Source organism: Arachis ipaensis, chromosome B1 (assembly GCF_059453495.1).
Source record: "Arachis ipaensis isolate K30076 ecotype BB chromosome B1, ASM5945349v1, whole genome shotgun sequence".
In the NCBI taxonomy this organism is placed as follows: domain Eukaryota; kingdom Viridiplantae; phylum Streptophyta; class Magnoliopsida; order Fabales; family Fabaceae; genus Arachis; species Arachis ipaensis.
The window spans coordinates 52,473,554-52,493,802 of NC_142436.1; the positions used below are offsets into that span (position 1 = coordinate 52,473,554).

Consider the following 20,249-nt stretch of genomic DNA (forward strand, 5'->3'; position numbering starts at 1 on the left):
TTTTACTCAGCTGGCCCACTTGTGCTTCCAAATTTCTAATGGAAGACCTTGTTTCATTCATGAAACTTACAGTGGCCTTAGATAGATCAGAGACTAGATTTGCTAAATTAGAAGCGTTTTGTCCAGAGTTCTCTGTCTGTTGCTGAGTTGATGATGGAAAAGGTTTGCTATTGCTAAACCTGTTTCTTCCACCATTGTTAAAGCCTTGTTGAGGCTTCTGATCCTTCCATGAGAAATTTGGATGATTTCTCCATGTTGAGTTATAGGTGTTTCCATAAGGTTCACCTAAGTAATTTACCTCTGCTATTGCAGGGTTCTCAGGATCATAGGCTTCTTCTTCAGAAGATGCCTCTTGAGTACTGTTGGATGCAGCTTGCATTCCATGCAGACTCTGAGAGATCATATTGACTTGCTGAGTCAATATTTTATTCTGAGCCAATATGGCATTCAGAGTATCAACCTCAAGAACTCCCTTCTTCATAGGCGTCCCATTATTCACAGGATTCCTTTCAGAGGTGTACATGAACTGGTTATTAGCAACCATGTCAATGAGTTCTTGAGCTTCTGCAGGCGTTTTCTTTAGGTGAATGGATCCACCTGCAGAAGTGTCCAGTGACATCTTTGATAGCTCAGATAAACCATCATAGAATATATCCAGGATGGTCCATTCTGAAAGCATGTCAGAAGGACACTTTTTGGTCAACTGTTTGTATCTTTCCCAAGCTTCATAGAGGGATTCACCTTCTTTCTGTCTGAAGGTTTGAACATCAGCTCTAAGCTTGCTCAGCTTTTGAGGAGGAAAGTACTTGGCTAAGAAAGCCATGACCAACTTATCCCAAGAGTTCAGGCTGTCTTTAGGTTGAGAATCCAACCATAATCTAGCTCTGTCTCTTACAGCAAAAGGGAAAATCATGAGCCTGTAGACTTCAGGATCTATTCCATTAGTCTTAACAGTATCACATATCTGCAAGAATTCAGTTAAGAACTGAAAAGGATCTTCAGATGGAAGTCCATGAAACTTGCAGTTCTGCTGCATCAGAGAAACTAACTGAGGTTTCAGCTCAAAGTTGTTTGCTCCAATGGCAGGAATGGAGATGCTTCTTCCATGTAAATTGGAATTAGGTGCAGTAAAGTCACCAAGCATCCTCCTTTCATTATTATTATTTTCGCCTGCCATCTCCTCTGCCTGTTCGAAAATTTCTGAAAGGTTATCTCTGGATTGTTGTATTTTAGCTTCTCTTAATTTTCTCTTCAGAGTCCTTTCAGGTTCTGTATCTGCTTCCACAAGAATGTTCTTATCCTTGCTCCTGCTCATATGACAAGGAAGAATGGCCAGAAAAATGATAATAATAATAGAGATCCTCTATACCACAGTATAGGGATCCCTTTGTAAGTAGAAGAAGAAGGGGAGATAAAGGATGTGATGTAAAGGAAGAAACACAACTGTGAGGATTGGAATGTGAGATGAGATGTTAGGATATGAATGAATAAATAGAATGAGATGGGGGAGGAATAATTTTCGAAAATTATTTTGAAAAAGAGTTAGTGATTTTTGAAAATTGGTTTTTGAAAATTAGTTAGTATTTTTCGAAAATTTTTTTTTTTTTGAAATTAAAAATAAAAATAAGATTAATTAGTTAATAAAAAAGAAATTTTTGAAAAAGGGGGAAGATATTTTCGAAAATTGAGAGGGAGAATTAGTTAGGTGGTTTTGAAAAAGTTAAGAAACAAACAAAAAGTTAGTTAGTTAGTTGAAACAAATTTTGAAAAGATAAGAAGTTAGGAAGTTAGAAAAGATATTTTGAAAAGATATTTTTGAAAAAGATAAGATAAGAAGATATTTTTGAAAAGATATGATTTGAAATTAGTTTTGAAAAAGATTTGATTTTTAAAATCACAATTAATGACTTGATTCATAAGAAATCACAAGATATGATTCTAGAACTCAAAGTTTGAATCTTTCTTAACAAGCAAGTAACAAACTTCAAATTTTTGAACCAAAACATTAATTGTTTAAGTTATTTTCGAAAATTATGATTTAAAATGAGAAAAAGATTTTTGAAAATTATTTTTGGAATTTTCGAAAATAACTAAGAATTTTGAAAAAGATTTGATTTTTGAAAAAGATTTTGAAAAAGATAAGATTTTCAAATTGAAAATTTGATTTGACTCATTGGCAACAACTTGATTTTAAAAATTTTGAAAAAGTCAACCCAAATTTTCGAATTTGATGAGAGAAAAAGGGAAAGATATTTTTTTGATTTTTTTTGAATTTTTATGAAAACATGAAAATTATGCAATGCATGAAATTTTTAGATCAAAACATGTGATGCATGCAAGAATGCTATGAATGTCAAGATGAACACCAAGAACACTATGAATGTCAAGATGAACATCAAGAACATATTTTTGAAAAATTTTTAATGCAAAGAAAACATGCAAGACACCAAACTTAGAATTCTTTAATGCTTAGACACTAAGAATTCAAGAATGCATATGATAAACATGAAAAGACACAAAACAAAAATTCATCAAGATCAAACAAGAAGACTTACCAAGAACAACTTGAAGATCATGAAGAACACTATGAATGCATGATATTTTCGAAAAAATGCAAGATGCATATGCAAGTGACACCAAACTTATAATGTGACTCAAGACTCAAACAAGAAACAGAAAATATTTTTTATTTTTATGATTTTCTAATTTTTTTGGATTTTTATTTTATATTTTTCGAAAATTAAAAGAAAAATAAGGATTCCAAAATTTTTAATATGAATTCCAGGAATCTTGCCATGTTAGTCTAAAGCTTCAGTCCAGGAATTAGACATGGCTCACTAGCCAGCCAAGCTTTCAAAGAAAGCTCCAGTCCAAAACACTAGACATGGCCAATGGCCAGCTAAGCTTCAGCAGGTGATCGTGGATCAACAGCGGGTAGATCAGGAACAGTAGCAGGTGGATTAGCTCCAACTAGCTTGCTCTTGATAACCAATTGCAAGCCTCAGTCCAAATGAATTTAGACATGGCTTTACAGCCAGCCAGGCTGCAATATATAATTACATGGGCTGATGTGATTAGTTGAATACCAATCCCAAAGCAGTTTGGGTATGGCTTTACAGCCAGATATGATTCAACATATTTCATGAAACACTAGAATTCATTCTTAAAAATTTTTGAAGCCATAGAATAATTTATTTTTGAAAACATTTTTATTTTTTTTCGAAAACAGATTTCAAAATTTTGAAAATATTTTTGAAAAGAAAATAAAAAGAAAATTACCTAATCTGAGCAACAAGATGAACCGTTAGTTGTCCAAACACGAACAATCCCCGGCAACGGCGCCAAAAACTTGGTGCACGAAATTGTAATCTCCAAGCTCGAACAAATCCTGGTAATGGCTCCAAAGCTTGGTGCTCTGATCTTAATTCATAATTGTCACAACTTCGATACAACTAACCAGCAAGTGCACTGGGTCGTCCAAGTAATACCTTACGTGAGTAAAGGTCGAATCCCACGGAGATTGTTGGTATGAAGCAAGCTATGATCACCTTGTAAGTCTCAGTCAGGCGGATATAAAATAATTATGGAGTTTTCGAATAATCTATAATAAAATAGGGATAGAGATACTTATGTAGATTCATTGGTAGGAATTTCAGATAAGTGAATGGGGATGCTTTTCGTTCCTCTGAACCTCTGCTTTCCTGCTATCTTCATCCAATCTGTCTTACTCCTTTCCATGGCTGGCTGTATGCAAGGGCATCACCGTTGTCAGTGGCTACATCCCCTCCTCTCAGTGAATCATATGCTCACGCACCCTGTCATGGCACGGCTATTCATCTGTCGGTTCTCGATCATGCTGGAATAGGATTCACCCTCCTTTTGCGTCTGTCACTAACGCCCAACAATCGCGAGTTTGAAGCTCGTCACAGTCATTCAATCATTGAATCCTACTCAGAATACCACAGACAAGGTTTAGACCTTTCGGATTCTCTTGAATGCCGCCATCATTCTAGCGTACGCCACGAAGATTCTGGTTAGGAGATCTAAGAGATACTCATTCTAGCTTAATTCATGTAGAACGGAAGTGTTTGTCAGGCACGCGTTCATAAGGGAGAAGGATGATGAGCGTCACACATAATCATCACCTTCATTACGTTCTTGGGTTCGAATGGATATCTTAGAAGAGAAATAAGAAGAATTGAATAGAAAACAGTAGTACTTGCATTAATCTTTGAGGAACAGCAGAGCTCCACACCTTAATCTATGGAGTGCAGAAACTCTACCGTATGAAAATACATAAGTGAAGATCCAGGCATGGCCGAGATGGCCAGCCCCCTAAACGAGATCAATAGTCTCCTAAGATGAATAATGGAATAAAACTGAGACCAAAGATGTCAAATACAGTAGTAAGAGGTCCTATTTATAATAAACTAGCTACTAGGGTTTACATGAGTAAGTAATTGACGTATAAATCCACTTCCGGGGCCCACTTGGTGTGTGCTTGGGATGAGCTTTAAGTGTACACGTGCAGAGGTCATTTGTAGAGTTGAACGCCAGCTTTTGTGCCAGTTTGGGCGTTCAACTCTGGTTTTGGCTCCTTTTCTGGCGCTGGACGCCAGATTTGGGTAGAAGGCTGGCGTTGAACGCCAGTTTATGTCGTCAATTCTTGGCCAAAGTATGGACTATTATATATTGCTGGAAAGCCCTGGATGTCTACTTTCCAACGCAATTGGAAGCGCGCCATTTCGAGTTCTGTAGCTCCAGAAAATCCACTTTGAGTGCAGGGAGGTCAGAATCCAACAGCATCAGCAGTCCTTTTTCAACCTCTGAATCTGATTTCTGCTCAAGTCCCTCAATTTCAGCCAGAAAATACCTGAAATTACAGAAAAACACACAAACTCATAGTAAAGTCCAGAAATGTGAATTTAACATAAAAACTAATGAAAACATCCCTAAAAGTAACTAGATCCTACTAAAAACATACTAAAAACAATGCCAAAAAGCGTATAAATTATCCGCTCATCAGTACGCGCGGATTTCTTTCTCCCATCCACTTTTCTTTTCTTCTCCTCTTTCCAATTCTTTCCTTCTCCTTTCTTCTTCCCTTCTCCTACCCCTCATCCAACACTTCCAAACACCATGGATAACCATTTATTTTAGTTAGTTAATTAGTTAGTTGGTTAGTTGATTAGCTAGTTTTAGTTTAGTTTTCATTTTATTTTCTCTCTTTTCATCATAAGTGTTGGAGTATTGACTTTGTTTACTATACATTGCTATATCCCTTATTGCCTAAATGCTATTTTAGCATGAATGTTTTTAGATAATCTTTGTTGGATTCTATGATTGAGGCTATATTTTGTTACTTGGTTTTGAGTTCTTCATGCTTACCTTTTGAAAAAAATACCAAGTGATGAGAATTGTCTTCGAGCTTATAACTCTTTTGAATTTCATGTTGTAGCTAGCCACCATGTGATTTGGATCCTTTTCCCTCGATTAGGCAACCTCTTGATGGATGATGTTGTGCATTTACCTTAATGCATTGTGTTCATGATTATATCCATCCATATGTTTGACTTGAATGCTTTCATGCTTCTCTAATGCTTGTCTTACCTTACAAGCTTACTTAAAGCATCTCAAGCACACTAGGATAAGCGAAGTGCATGCTTCTTTTGTGACATAGCTTTTATGCTAATGTGTATTCTAAACCGCGCAATTTCGAATTCACACACCTAATATTTCTTAATGTCACACTAATTCACTCACCTCATTCTAGTGATTTACCTCATTCCAACAATGTATGCTTCCTTGCTTTTATATCTTCTCATCTTATGGTGTTTTATTTTTGTTTTTCATAACGAATGCACCACAAGCAACCATGGAAGCGGAAGAAAGAACACATAGCAATCCGGAGAGTCGCCGTACCCCCTTGCTCATCTTTGAGTGCACCGAGGACGGTGCAAACTTTTAAGTGTGGGGAGGTCGTCCGACCGATCGGCAATCTTGGGTGACAAATTTCTAACTCCAATACTTTTGCATTTCATTCTAGGATTTTAGGATTTTTACTTGCATTTTCTTATTTTTGCATATGCATACACAATAAGCTTAGTCAAAATAATGAGATTTTTTCAAGATTTCTATCTATAGGGCATGTCAATTGAATTGAGTGAAAACTTTTCATAGAACTTGCTTGAATTATATATATATATTGTGGAACATGATTTTTGAGCTAAGAACACAAGCAAGTGAGATTTGAGCCTAATGGTGTGGTTACATCTTATAACCACTTATTCTTCCTTCTTATGTGCATTATTCTCTTTCTATGATTGTAATCTTTGATTTGTTTGATTCTTTATGTCCATTATTTTGTGTATTCATACATTTATGTGATTGAGGCCATTATTTCATTAGCTCACTTACCCAAATAGCCTTACCTCTTATCATCCATTGTTAGCCAATTTGAGCCTATGATTAACCCATTTGTTCTTAATTTAGCACATTACAAGCCTTAAAGCGAAAAACAATAAATGTCCTTATTTGGATCTTTGATTAGCTTAGGCTAGAGTGTATGTATCATTCAAGTGTGGGAACCTTGGGACATTGGGTGAATAAAAGGGTAGTTTTGTATTATTATTGTAAATATTGGGAATTGGGTACATGCTCATGTATTGATTAAATGTATAGACCTTATGCATTGGTACTCTTGTATATAGTTTGAAAGAAAGAAAAAATGAGAAAAACAAAAAAAAAATATGAAAAGTATAGAAAAAAAATGGAAAAAGAAAGAAAACGAAAAAGAAAGAAATAAAAAGGGGACAAAATGCCCCAAGGTGAAGCTCAATAAGATCAATGCATATGAGTTGTGAAATGAAAAGAAAATGCACGAGTATGTGAAAAAGTGAGAAAATGGGTAGTTAGGTTAGAACTTAATTGTATAGGATGTCATAGGTTAGGTGGGAAGTTTAAGCTTATCAAAGATTCAAATTTCAAGCTCACTTGACCAAATATGCATCCTACCTTGACTCTAGCCCCATTACAACCAATGAAAAGACCTCATGATACTTGTATGCATGCATGAAATAAATGTTGATTGTTAGAAGAAAAACAAATCTTGGAAAGCATGAAATAGAGGAGAATTGAGTGAATCAACCCTAAACACTTGAGCGAATAGAGTGCAAACACTACCGGTGAGGGTTTGATGCTCAATTACATGTTTTCACCTATGATCATCTCTTTTCATGCAAGTTTGTAAAAATATTTAATAACTCAATTCAATTGTGGATTAGACTTGCTAGTCCTTAGCCCTTGTGCATATATGTTTCTTGGGAATTGATTTATTTTGACCAAGCACTTGCATTCATTTAGATAGTTGCATATAGGTAGATTGCATTTAGTTAGTTTCCATTGAATAAATGCCATACCCTTACTTCATTCTTGGTTTAAGCATGAGGACATGCTTGGTTTAAGTGTGGGGAGGTTGACAAACCCCATTTGTAGGGTTTATCTTGTATTGATTTTTGGGGATTTTATCACCTTTTACCCACATTTATTCAATGAAATAGCATGGTTTTATAACTTCTCCCTTAATCGTGCTTGAATGTGAAAACATGCTTTTTAGGACTCAAATAGCTAAATTTAATTCACCTTGACTCTATTAGATGCCTTGATATGTTTGTTAAGTGATTTAAGGTTTAGGAGGCAAAGATTGGATCAAGGGAATGAAGAAAGAAAGCATGAAAAGTTGGAGAACTCATGAAGAAATGGAAGAACCGGAAAGCTGTCAAGTCAACCTCTTCGCACTTAATCGGCCATAACTTGAGCTACAGAGGTCCAAATGATGCGGTTCCAGTTGCGTTGGAAAGCTAACATCCGGGGCTTCGAAACGATATAAGATTTGCCATAGTTGCTACACGTATGGTGGTGCGCACGAGCAAAGTACGCGCACGCGCCGTTGCTGCCACCTAGTTCACTTAAAGCAAAACGTGGCCAACGAATTCTAAAGCCTTGTGGGCCCAATCCAACTCATTTCTGATGCTATTTAACCCAAGGAGTGAAGAGGGAAATATGTGTTAGTTACCAATTAGTTTAGTTTAGCTTTGTAATTAGTTTCTAGAGAGAGAAGCTCTCACTTCTCTCTAGAATTAGGATTAGGTTTAGTTCTTAGATCTAGATTTTAATTCATCTTCTTCTTCTCAATTCCTTGTTGTTACATTCATTCTTCTTCCATCCTTTTGTTGTAATTTCCTTTATGTTGTTCTTGCATTTTGTTGTAGATCTACTTTTGTTCCTCCCTTTCTCTTTCAATTCAATTCAAGGTAAATCATAATAATTGTGTTCATTTGATTTGTTGTTGTTTAATTCCTTGCAAATTGAGTAGTGTAGATTTACTTTTCTTGCAATCATACTATGCTTTCCTTTTATGCCTTCCAAGTGTTTGATGAAATGCTTGGTTGGATTTTAGAGTAGAGTTTTATGTTCTTGGCTTGGAAAGGTAACTTAGGAACTCTTGAGTTACTAATGTCCAAGTAATTGATGATTGGGATTCATTGACTCTAGTTCTCACTAATTGAATTAGTGGAGAGTTAGGACTTATGGACTAGGATTGATATAGCTCATTTGACTTTCCTTTACTACTAGTTAGAGGATGATTTAATGAGATTAATCCTTGCCAATTCTCATATTGTGGTTAGTGATTAGGATAGAGATCTTTGACCACCAACCCTTGCCAAGACCTTTTTAGCCATTAGTTTACTTTCTTACCATTTATCTTTCATGCTTCATATCAAAACCCCAAATATAACTCACAACCGATAACAAGACACTCCATTACAATTCCTAGGGAGAACGACCCGAGGTTTGAATACTTCGGTTTATAAATTTTAGGGGTTTGTACTAGTGACAAACAACTTTTTGTATGAAGGGATTAGTGATTGGTTTAGAAACTATACTTGCAATGAGAATTCATTTGTGAAATTCTAAACCGTCAAAAATCCATTCATCAAAATGGCGCCGTTGCCGGGGAGTTGCAATGGTGTTATGTTATTGGTTATTGTATATATGTGAATATTGTGAATAGCTTGATTTTTGGATTGCTTGTTAGTTTTGCTTGTTCTAGGACTTTGTTTCACTATTTCTTGTTAGCTTTTGTTTCTTATTTTTACTTTTACTATGAATTCTCACTTTGGCTATGAGTGTGATTACAACTATGTTGTAGGAAATGGGAACTTCAATGAAGATGTGTATCAAGAATGGGATAATCAAAGGTGGGGAGAGCCATATGCATATGATCAATCCTCATGGCAACAACCTCCACCAATGCACTATGAAGAAGAGCCATTCTATGATGCATACCAATCCAATGGCTATGGTGAATCTCCTTGTGACTTTCAAGAATCACCACCATATGCCTATGAGTCATATCCTCAACATGAACCCCAACCACACTCACAAGCCTATTTTCACCAAATACCTCCATATGACCCTAATTCTTATCCACCATACCAACCACCTTTTGAACCATATGAGCCACACATGGAACCACAATTCCAAGATTACTACTCCCAAGAACCACCTCAATACACACCACCACCTTACCAAGAAGAACCACCTTCCTATAATGAACCCTTTCTCCAAGACAATGAACCCTCTTATCCACCCCAATCCTCAATGGATGAAACCCTCGGTGTTCTTCTTCAAGGACAAGAGGAGATGACAAGGGATGTGCAACAATTCATGACCGCCTTGGATGAGGTGGTAAACCGGTTAGCATCCCAATGCTTGAACTCTCAAGGAACTCCCATGGCTACATGTGGGGAATCAAATGAAGAGCATAACATAAAAGAGAGATTGGTGGAGAATGAGGGAAGTTGCTTTGTATTGGAACAATTGGAGGAACCTATGACCATTGAAGAAGAGGAAGAAGTGGTTGAAGACTTAGGAGATGCGGAACTTCCATGGGAAGCTAAAATCAAAGAAAATCCCTCCAAGAAGAGTAAATTTGATGTTGAGGAGGAATGTGCACAACCTCCAAGGCATATTCTATATGAAGACTTGGAGAGAATGAAGCAAGAATTGAGTTCCCTTGGTGATGAAGATCATGCATCCAATCTTCTTGGTGAAGAATCCTTTGAATTTGAAGAATCCTCTCCCAATGAATTTAAAAGTGATGTGGAGGTAGATTTCTCTCAACCTCCCATTTATGACTTGAGTGATGGAGACGAGCTAGATGACGTTGATGAACAAAGGATTGAGAATGAAGAAGTTTATGAAGAGGTGGAGATTGACAAGGAAGAACACAAGGGAGTGAAGCTCGCTAGCACATTGGAGATACCTCTCCCCAAGCCACCACCATCCATTCTCTCATTCAAGTGGGTAAATTCCTTATGCTCAAGCTTTATTATTCCCCTTGAATATGGTTTGCTTAAGACGGATGGTCAACTAAGACATATTTGTGGCTTTAAGAGTAAAAAGGAGATGGTTAGTGGTTTGAAATATCATTCTAGGTTCATTATGGTTGCATGCTCAAAGCTTAATTGTAAGAGTTGGTGTAGAACTAGATCGCTTGGGTCTAGAAGGATGTTTGGTCATTTCCTTGAGAATTCACTTTGCTCACCACCCACATGGATTAATGATAATCAACTTGGAGATGGGTGTGAAAACAAAATATGGGATCCGGGAACACATGAGGATCAACTTTGGGAGCCCCAAGCTTGTGAAGAACTCCATCAAGACTTGGCTCAATCCATGAAGAATCTACTTGGGGCACAATGGAGAACCAAGCATTTGTGGGAGTTCCAAGATGAATACAAGCACAAGCCACCTTGATGAGGAGCTCCCCATAAGTCCAACTTAAGGACAATAAACAAAAGTGCTAGGTGGGAGACAACCCACCATGGTAAAATCCTTTCATTTTCTCTTTTGTACATATTGAGAGAATTAGTTTAATTTCATGTTTTGTTTAGATAGTTGAGTTTAATTGGTAGTTTAGTATGTTAAATAAGGTTTTATGGTGTTTTGGTAGCTGTTTGGAGGTTTGGAATGCTTGGGTTGGTGCAAAAAAAAAAAATTTGAAAAACAGAGCACCATCCACGCGTACGCGTACATGGCGCGTACGCGCACTTACAGCATTTTCGACCATCCACGCGCGCGCGCCATGCGTGCGTACGCGTGGATTGAGAAGTTCCAACCTCCATACATTTTCCAGAGAGTTGTGCCTGCGCCGCGCCAACGTTGTGCCTCTGGCACAAACTCCACTTGTGCACACGCGCACATGACGCGTACGCGCCACTCTCAAAATAAGCCAACGACGCGCGCGCGCCATGCGTGCGTACGCGCGGATTTCTTTCTCCCATCCACTTTTCTTTTCTTCTCCTCTTTCCAATTCTTTCCTTCTCCTTTCTTCTTCCCTTCTTCTACCCCTCATCCATCACTTCCAAACACCATGGATAACCATTTATTTTAGTTAGTTAATTAGTTAGTTGGTTAGTTGATTAGCTAGTTTTAGTTTAGTTTTCATTTTATTTTCTCTCTTTTCATCATAAGTGTTGGAGTATTGACTTTGTTTACTATACATTGCTATATCCCTTATTGCCTAAATGCTATTTTAGCATGAATGTTTTTAGATAATCTTTGTTGGATTCTATGATTGAGGCTATATTTTGTTACTTGGTTTTGAGTTCTTCATGCTTACCTTTTGAAAAAAATACCAAGTGATGAGAATTGTCTTCGAGCTTATAACTCTTTTGAATTGCATGTTGTAGCTAGCCACCATGTGATTTGGATCCTTTTCCCTCGATTAGGCAACCTCTTGATGGATGATGTTGTGCATTTACCTTAATGCATTGTGTTCATGATTATATCCATCCATATGTTTGACTTGAATGCTTTCATGCTTCTCTAATGCTTGTCTTACCTTACAAGCTTACTTAAAGCATCTCAAGCACACTAGGATAAGTGAAGTGCATGCTTCTTTTGTGACATAGCTTTTATGCTAATGTGTATTCTAAACCGCGCAATTTAGAATTCACACACCTAATATTTCTTAATGTCACACTAATTCACTCACCTCATTCTAGTGATTTACCTCATTCCAACAATGTATGCTTCCTTGCTTTTATATCTTCTCATCTTATGGTGTTTTATTTTTGTTTTTCATAACGAATGCACCACAAGCAACCATGGAAGCGGAAGAAAGAACACATAGCAATCCGGAGAGTCGCCGTACCCCCTTGCTCATCTTTGAGTGCACCGAGGACGGTGCAAACTTTTAAGTGTGGGGAGGTCGTCCGACCGATCGGCAATCTTGGGTGACAAATTTCTAACTCCAATACTTTTGCATTTCATTCTAGGATTTTAGGATTTTTACTTGCATTTTCTTATTTTTGCATATGCATACACAATAAGCTTAGTCAAAATAATGAGATTTTTTCAAGATTTCTATCTATAGGGCATGTCAAATGAATTGAGTGAAAACTTTTCATAGAACTTGCTTGAATTATATATTTTGTGGATCATGTTTTGAGCTAAGAACACAATCTTGTGAGACTTGAGCCTAATGATGTGGTTGCATCTTATAACCACTTATTTTTCCTTCTTGTGTGCATTATTCTCTTTCTATGATTGTAATCTTTGATTTGTTTGATTCTTTATGTCCATTATTTGGTGTATTCATGCATTTATATGATTGAGGCCATCATTTCATTAGCTCACTCACCCAAATGGCCTTACCTTCTATCTTCCTCTGTTAGCCAAATTTGAGCCTACGATTAACCCACTTTGTTCTTAATTTAGCACATTACAAGCCTTAAAGCGGAAAACAATAAAAGTCCTTATTTGGATCTTTGATTAGCTTAGGCTAGTGTGTGTGAGTATCATTCAAGTGTGGGAACCTTGGGACATTGGGTGAATAAAAGGATATTTTGTATTATTATTGAAAATATTGGGAATTGGGTACATACTCATGTATTGATCAAATGTAAAACCTTATGCATTGATGCTATTGTATATAGAAAAAAAAATGAGAAAAACAAAAGAACAAAAGAAAAAGAAAAACAATATAGAAAAGAAAAGAAAAAAAATAGAAAAAGAAAGAAAAGAAAATAAAAAGAAGAAAAATAATAAAAAGGGGACAAAATGCCCCAAAGCGAAGCTCAATAAGATCAATGTATAAGTGTTGTGAAATGAAAAGGGATGCATGAGTATGTGGAAAAGTGAGTAGAATGGGTAGTTAGAGTAGAATTTAATTGTATAGGTTATTATATGGGTTAAGTGGAAAGTTTAAGCTTATCAAAGATTCAAATTCCAAGCTCACTTAACCAAATATGCATCCTACCTTGACCCTAACCCCATTACAACCTATGAAAAGACCTCATGATATATGTATGCATGCATGAAATATTTGTTGATTGTTAGAAGAAAAACAAATCTTATAAAGCATGATTAGGAGAGAATTGAGAGAATCAACCCTAAACACTTGAGTGAATAGAGTGCAAACACTACCGGTGAGGGTTTGATACTCAATTACATGTTTTCACCTATGATCATAATTTTCATGCAAGTTTATAAAAATATTTAATAACTCAATTCAATTGTGGATTAGACTTGCTAGTCCTTAGCCCTTGTGCATATATGTTTCTTGGGAATTGATTTATTTTGACCAAGCACTTGCATTCATTTAGATAGTTGCATATAGGTAGATTGCATTTAGTTAGTTTCCATTGAATAAATGCCATACCCTTACTTCATTCTTGGTTTAAGCATGAGGACATGCTTGGTTTAAGTGTGGGGAGGTTGACAAATCCCAATTTGACGGTTTGTTTTGTATTGATTTTTGGGGATTTTATCACCTTTTACCCATATTTATTCAAGAAATAGCATGGTTTTGTATATTCTCCTTTAATTGTGCTTGAATGTGAAAACATGCTTTTTAGGACTCAAAATAGCTAAATTTAATTCACCTTGATTCTATTAGATGCCTTGATATGTTTGTTAAGTGATTTAAGGTTTAGGAGGCAAAGATTGGATCAAGGGAATGAAGAAAGAAAGCATGAAAAGTTGGAGAACTCATGAAGAAATGGAAGAACCGGAAAGCTATCAAGCCGACCTCTTCGCACTTAATTGGCCATAACTTGAGCTACAGAGGTCCAAATGATGCGGTTCCAGTTGGGTTGGAAAGCTAACATCCGGGGCTTCGAAACGATATAAGATTTGCCATAGTTGCTATACGTATGGTGGCGCGCATGCGCAAAGTACGCGCACGTGCCGTTGCTGCCACCTAGTTCACTTAAAGCAAAACGTGGCCAACGAATTCTAAAGCCTTGTGGGCCCAATCCAACTCATTTCTGATGCTATTTAACCCAAGGAGTGAAGAGGGAAATATGTGTTAGTTACCAATTAGTTTAGTTTAGCTTTGTAATTAGTTTCTAGAGAGAGAAGCTCTCACTTCTCTCTAGAATTAGGATTAGGTTTAGTTCTTAGATCTAGATTTTAATTCATCTTCTTCTTCTCAATTCCTTGTTGTTACATTCATTCTTCTTCCATCCTTTTGTTGTAATTTCCTTTATGTTGTTCTTGCATTTTGTTGTAGATCTACTTTTGTTCCTCCCTTTCTCTTTCAATTCAATTCAAGGTAAATCATAATAATTGTGTTCATTTGATTTGTTGTTGTTTAATTCCTTGCAAATTGAGTAGTGTAGATTTACTTTTCTTGCAATCTTACTATGCTTTCCTTTTATGCCTTCCAAGTGTTTGATGAAATGATTGGTTGGATTTTAGAGTAGAGTTTTATATTCTTGGCTTGGAAAGGTAACTTAGGAACTCTTGAGTTACTAATGTCCAAGTAATTGATGATTGGGATTCATTGACTCTAGTTCTCACTAATTGAATTAGTGGAGAGTTAGGACTTATGGACTAGGATTGATATAGCTCATTTGACTTTCCTTTACTACTAGTTAGAGGATGATTTAATGAGATTAATCCTTGCCAATTCTCATATTGTGGTTAGTGATTAGGATAGAGATCTTTGACCACCAACCCTTGCCAAGACCTTTTTAGCCATTAGTTTACTTTCTTACCATTTATCTTTCATGCTTCATATCAAAACCCCAAATATAACTCACAACCGATAAAAAGACACTCCATTACAATTCCTAGGGAGAACGACCCGAGGTTTGAATACTTCGGTTTATAAATTTTAGGGGTTTGTACTAGTGACAAACAACTTTTTGTATGAAGGGATTAGTGATTGGTTTAGAAACTATACTTGCAACGAGAATTCATTTGTGAAATTCTAAACCGTCAAAAATCCATTCATCAGATAGCTAGGATTGTTTATAATTGTATAGGTAGTCATAAGTTAGGTGGGAAGTTTAAGTTAATCAAAGATTCAAATGTCAAACTCACTTGACCATATGCATCCTACCTTGACCCTAGCCCCATTACAACCTATGGGAAAGCCCTCATGATATTTGTATGCATGCATAAAGTAATTGTTGATTGTTAGATGAAAAACAAATCTTAGAAAGCATAATTTGGGGAGAGTTGAGTGAATTAACCCCCATACACTTGAGTGACTAGAGTGGATACACATCTTGAGAGGGTTCGATCGCTCAATTACATGTTCCCACCCATGATCATCTTTTCTTTAAAGTTTATAAAATCTTTCAATGATTCAATCCAATTGTGGTTTGCTTGATTGCCATTGCCTTTGCCCTTGTGCTTCCATATGTATTCTTGGAGATTGATTTATTTTGACTAAGCCATTGCGTTCATGTAAATAGGTTGCATATAGATAGATTGCATTTGGTTAGCTTGCATTGAATAAATGTTGATACCCCTTTGCTTCTTTCTTGATTTTAGCATGAGGACATGCTTAGTTTAAGTGTGGGGAGATTTGATAAACCCCAATTTCGTGGTTTATCTTGTGCTTATTTTAGAGGACTTTATCACCTTTTCCCACATTTATTTAATAAAATAGCATAGTTTTGTAATTCTCCCTTGAATTGTGCTTAAGTGTAAAAACATGCTTTTTAGGCCCTTAAATTGGTGATTTTAATTCACTTTAATTCCATTCGATGCCTTGATGTGTTTGTTGAGTGATTTTAGGTTTATAAGGCAAGTATTGGATGGAAGAAATGAGGAGAAAAGCATACAAAGTAGAGAATGCATGAGAAAACAAGAATTGGGAATACATCGATGGGCGCACACGCGTACAATGCGCGCACGTGCAGAAGTGGTTTCGCATAGAGACGCGCACGCGTACATGACGTGTACGCGCGGATGAAGAAACATCCAATCGACGCGCACGCACACATGGCGCGTACGTGCCGATACTCTCACGTGACCCACTTGATGGCAAAATACTGGGGCGATTTCTGAGCTGACCAGGCCCAAATCCAACTTGTTTCTGAGTATATTTCATGCAGAATTGAAGTCCAAGCAAAGAGGGAGCAATTATTTAGTCAACATGAGCCTTTAGTTAGTTTTCTAGAGAGAGAAGCTCCCTCTTCTCTCTAGAATTAGGTTAGGATTAGGTTAAATTGTCTTGAATCTTGAATCAATTACTTGATTTCATCTTGTTTCTTTTACAATTTCTCAATTCTACATCTTGATTTCCTTAGTTATAATGTTAATTTCTCATTTTGCTCTCTTGTATGCTGATGAACATTGTTAGATCTAATTTCCTTTTTATGCGATTTCATGTTTCTATGTTTCTTTTATGTTGATCTTGCTTGCTATTATTGATTTCTAGCTTATGATAGTTATGGGTCTCCTTAATTTTAGCATTTTGTGATATTTACTTTTATTGCACATTAGGTGTTTGATATAATGCTTCCTATAGTTTTTGAGTAGTTCTCTTGACCCTTGACCTAGGCTAAGGGGATTGAGTGATTTTGAGTCCTTGGGCTTCATTGAATTGTTAATTCTAGAACCCTTGGGGATCAATTTGATAACCATTGACTCTAGCCTACTACTAAGTTAATTGGTAGCCAGGTTGGGACTTATGGATTGATGTTGATCAAGCCATTTGACGTACTCCAAGCCTAGGAGTAGACATTACGTACTTAAGGCTTTAGTGAGTAGACTTAATGAGCTCGGTTCCTCATAATTATCAATATTTGAATTGTTGACAAGGATAGTGATCTCAATTACCTAAGTCTTAGCCAAGAGTCCTTTATCGTGCTTCCTTAAATTACTTGCTTGATTTACGCGTCTTGTCATTTAAATTCTTTCTCATTTAATTTCTTGCCCTCTTATCAATCAAACCCCCTTGCATTCTCATAGCCAATAATTGACCACTTCATTACAATCCTCGTGAGACGACCCGGAGTCTAAATACTTCGGCTAATTCTTATTTGGGGTTTGTTCTTTGTGACAACCAAAATTTTTGCATGTGAGGATTCTTTGTTGGTGTAGAACTATACTTGCAACGAGAATTCATTCAATTGAGGAAATTCTATACCAACAAAAGTTCACACATCATCGATCCCACGAGGATTGTGGTTTAAAGCAAGCTATGGTTATCTTACAGGTCTTAGTCAGGTAGATCAAAAGGTTGTTAGAAGAGTTGTCAAATTTGTATTAAAGGAGTATTGGAATAGAAATCAGTAAAATGGTTATAATTAAGGATAGAGTTGAGGATTGGAGTTGCTTTGCCTTTCTGAATGAACTCTAGTATTAGTGTCTTCTTTGCTTGTGAGTGATTTCTTCAATGGTAGGCTTTAAGTGATTGGCGCCTTTATTGAGAGGTCGTCAATACTCCTCCAGATCTGAACCACAGGGTTAGTGTGGATCCATCTTTGTTTGAGGGTGAAGCGCGTACAGTCCATTCTCCTTAATGATCCTACTCAAAATGCCACAGACAAGGTCGGATCTTCCGGATCAGAGAATGCTGCGTCATAGGGTTCTAGCCTCTACCACAGAGACCTTAATCTCCCCGAAATCGGCTGAACTGGTGTCTCGAGAAGTTCCTAACAAAGTCGTGGATTAGCCGTCTGAGAGATGTATGATTCAAGCTGGTGGTGCATGCTTTCCACTGAAGTATTCACAAGAACCCAAGTAGACGCGGGTGTTTGTCAGGCACGTTCATCTTAATGTGATGAACAGAGCTGATTGTTCAATCATCCTATCCACCACGATGAAGTACGAATATACATCTTAGATGTAATCAAACACAGATCAAAGAAGAAACAGTAATACTTTTTATTGATTCATAGGACTCAGCAGGGCTCCTCCCCTTAACCTAGGAGGTTTAGAAACTCATACTTGATGACATGTCACCATGTCATGTTTTTCTATGCTTTTTCATACAAGAAATTTATGATTTGTGCTTAAATATTGAATGCTTTTGTACTTAATTGGCATATTTCTTTGATCTTTTAATTTTATAAATCTTGTAGGAAATAAAGAGAAAAAGAAGCAAAGAAGCACAAAATAAGCTAAAAAGGAGAAAAAAAGAGTTTTAGGGCACACTTTGAAGTTAGAGCACACTTTGGAGGCTTAGGCCACACTTTTAAAAGCATGGCCCATGACCAAATTTAAGGAGATTTGCAATCAGCACTCAAAGCTCAGCTCTTGCCAAGAGCCTAGCTTTGCCGTACAAGAAAAATGCTTGGAGGCAAGAAATTTCACTAAGTTAAAATCTGGGCGTTCACAGCATGACCATGCCTCCTTCAAATGGCTATAACTTGAGCTACAGATGTCCGATTGATGTGCTTTCAGTTGCACTGAAAAGCTGACATTCAGATCTTTCCAACGACACATGGTAATCCAGATTTGGCACAAAATTGAGGCACAAGTGAAAGGCATCTTTAAGGACCAAAAACAAACAAAAATCAGCCAAAGTGAAATCACCAAGGCTCGAAGAGGGAACCTCACTCTAAAGCAAAGGAGCGCTACAAGCAAGGAGGAAGCAAGGCAAACTTCAAAGCTCACCTCTTGCCAAGAGCTTTGCCAAGAGCTTTATCGGACATGCTTCAAAGAAAATCAAGGAAGAAAAGCTTGCCAATGCACTCACCAAGGTTTGAACTCAAGACCAAAGGGGGAGGGGGCAGCGCTACCTCACAAGAAAAACAAGCCAAAATTGGCTTGTTTTCACTCCATGGGGTTCGAACTAAGTACCTCAAGGAAGCAAAGCTTTAGGCGCTACTCTTGTGTCATGAAAAATGGCCAGCAAGTGTTCCACACAAGGATCGAACCATGGACCTCAAGGGACAAGAAAATCTCATGCCAAGAGCTTAGAGCTCTTGCAAAGAGCTTTGTTTCCTTGTCACAATGAGGAAATGCGCAACACATTGGCAAGGCTGATGAGCGGATAATTTATACGCTTTTTGGCATTGTTTTTAGTATGTTTTTAGTAGGATCTAGTTACTTTTAGGGATGTTTTCATTAGTTTTTATGTTAAATTCATATTTCTGGACTTTACTATGAGTTTGTGTGTTTTTCTATGATTTTAGGTATTTTCTAACTGAAATTGAGGGACTTGAGCAGAAATCAGATTCAGAGGTTGAAGAAGGACTGCTGATACTGTTGGATTCTGACCTCCCTGCACTCAAAGTGGATTTTCTGGAGCTACAGAACTCGAAATGGCGCGCTTCCAATTGTGTTGGAAAGTAGACATCCAGGGCTTTCCAGAAATATATAATAGTCCATACTTTGGCCAAGAATAGACGACGCAAACTGGCATTCAACACCAGCTTTCTGCCCAAATCTGGCGTCCAGCGCCAGAAACGGAGCCAAAACCAGAGTTGAACGCCCAAACTGGCACAAAAGCTGGCGTTCAACTCCAAGAAGGACCTCTACACGTGCAACACTCAAGCTCAGCTCAAGCACACACCAAGTGGGCCCCGAAAGTGGATTTATGCATCAATTACTTACTCATGTAAACCCTAGTAGCTAGTTTATTATAAATAGGACATTTTACTAGTCTTTTTGACATCTTTGATCAGTTGTATGCTATCTTAGATCACGTTTGAGGGCTGGCCTCTCGGCCATGCCTGGACCTTTCACTTATGTATTTTCACGGTAGAGTTTCTACACTCCATAGATTAAGGTGTGGAGCTCTGCTGTTCCTCAAAGATTAATGCAAGTACTACTGTTTTCTATTCAATTCATCTTATTTCGCTTCTAAGATATTCATTCGCACCTCAACCTGAATGTGATGAACGTGACAATCATCATCATTCCCTATGAACGCGTGCCTAACAACCACCTCCGTTCTACATTAGATTGAATGAGTATCTCTTAGATCTCTTAAT

At 37.1% G+C, this 20,249-nt stretch overlaps 1 non-coding gene across 1 annotated transcript; it reads left to right on the forward strand.

The window, feature by feature from the left end:
- Positions 1-673: 673 nt before the first annotated feature.
- Positions 674-781, forward strand: LOC148576568 (small nucleolar RNA R71). The gene has a single exon (XR_015903223.1). It is a non-coding gene; the product is annotated as a small nucleolar RNA R71 (small nucleolar RNA).
- The last annotated feature ends 19,468 nt before the right edge of the window (positions 782-20,249 follow it).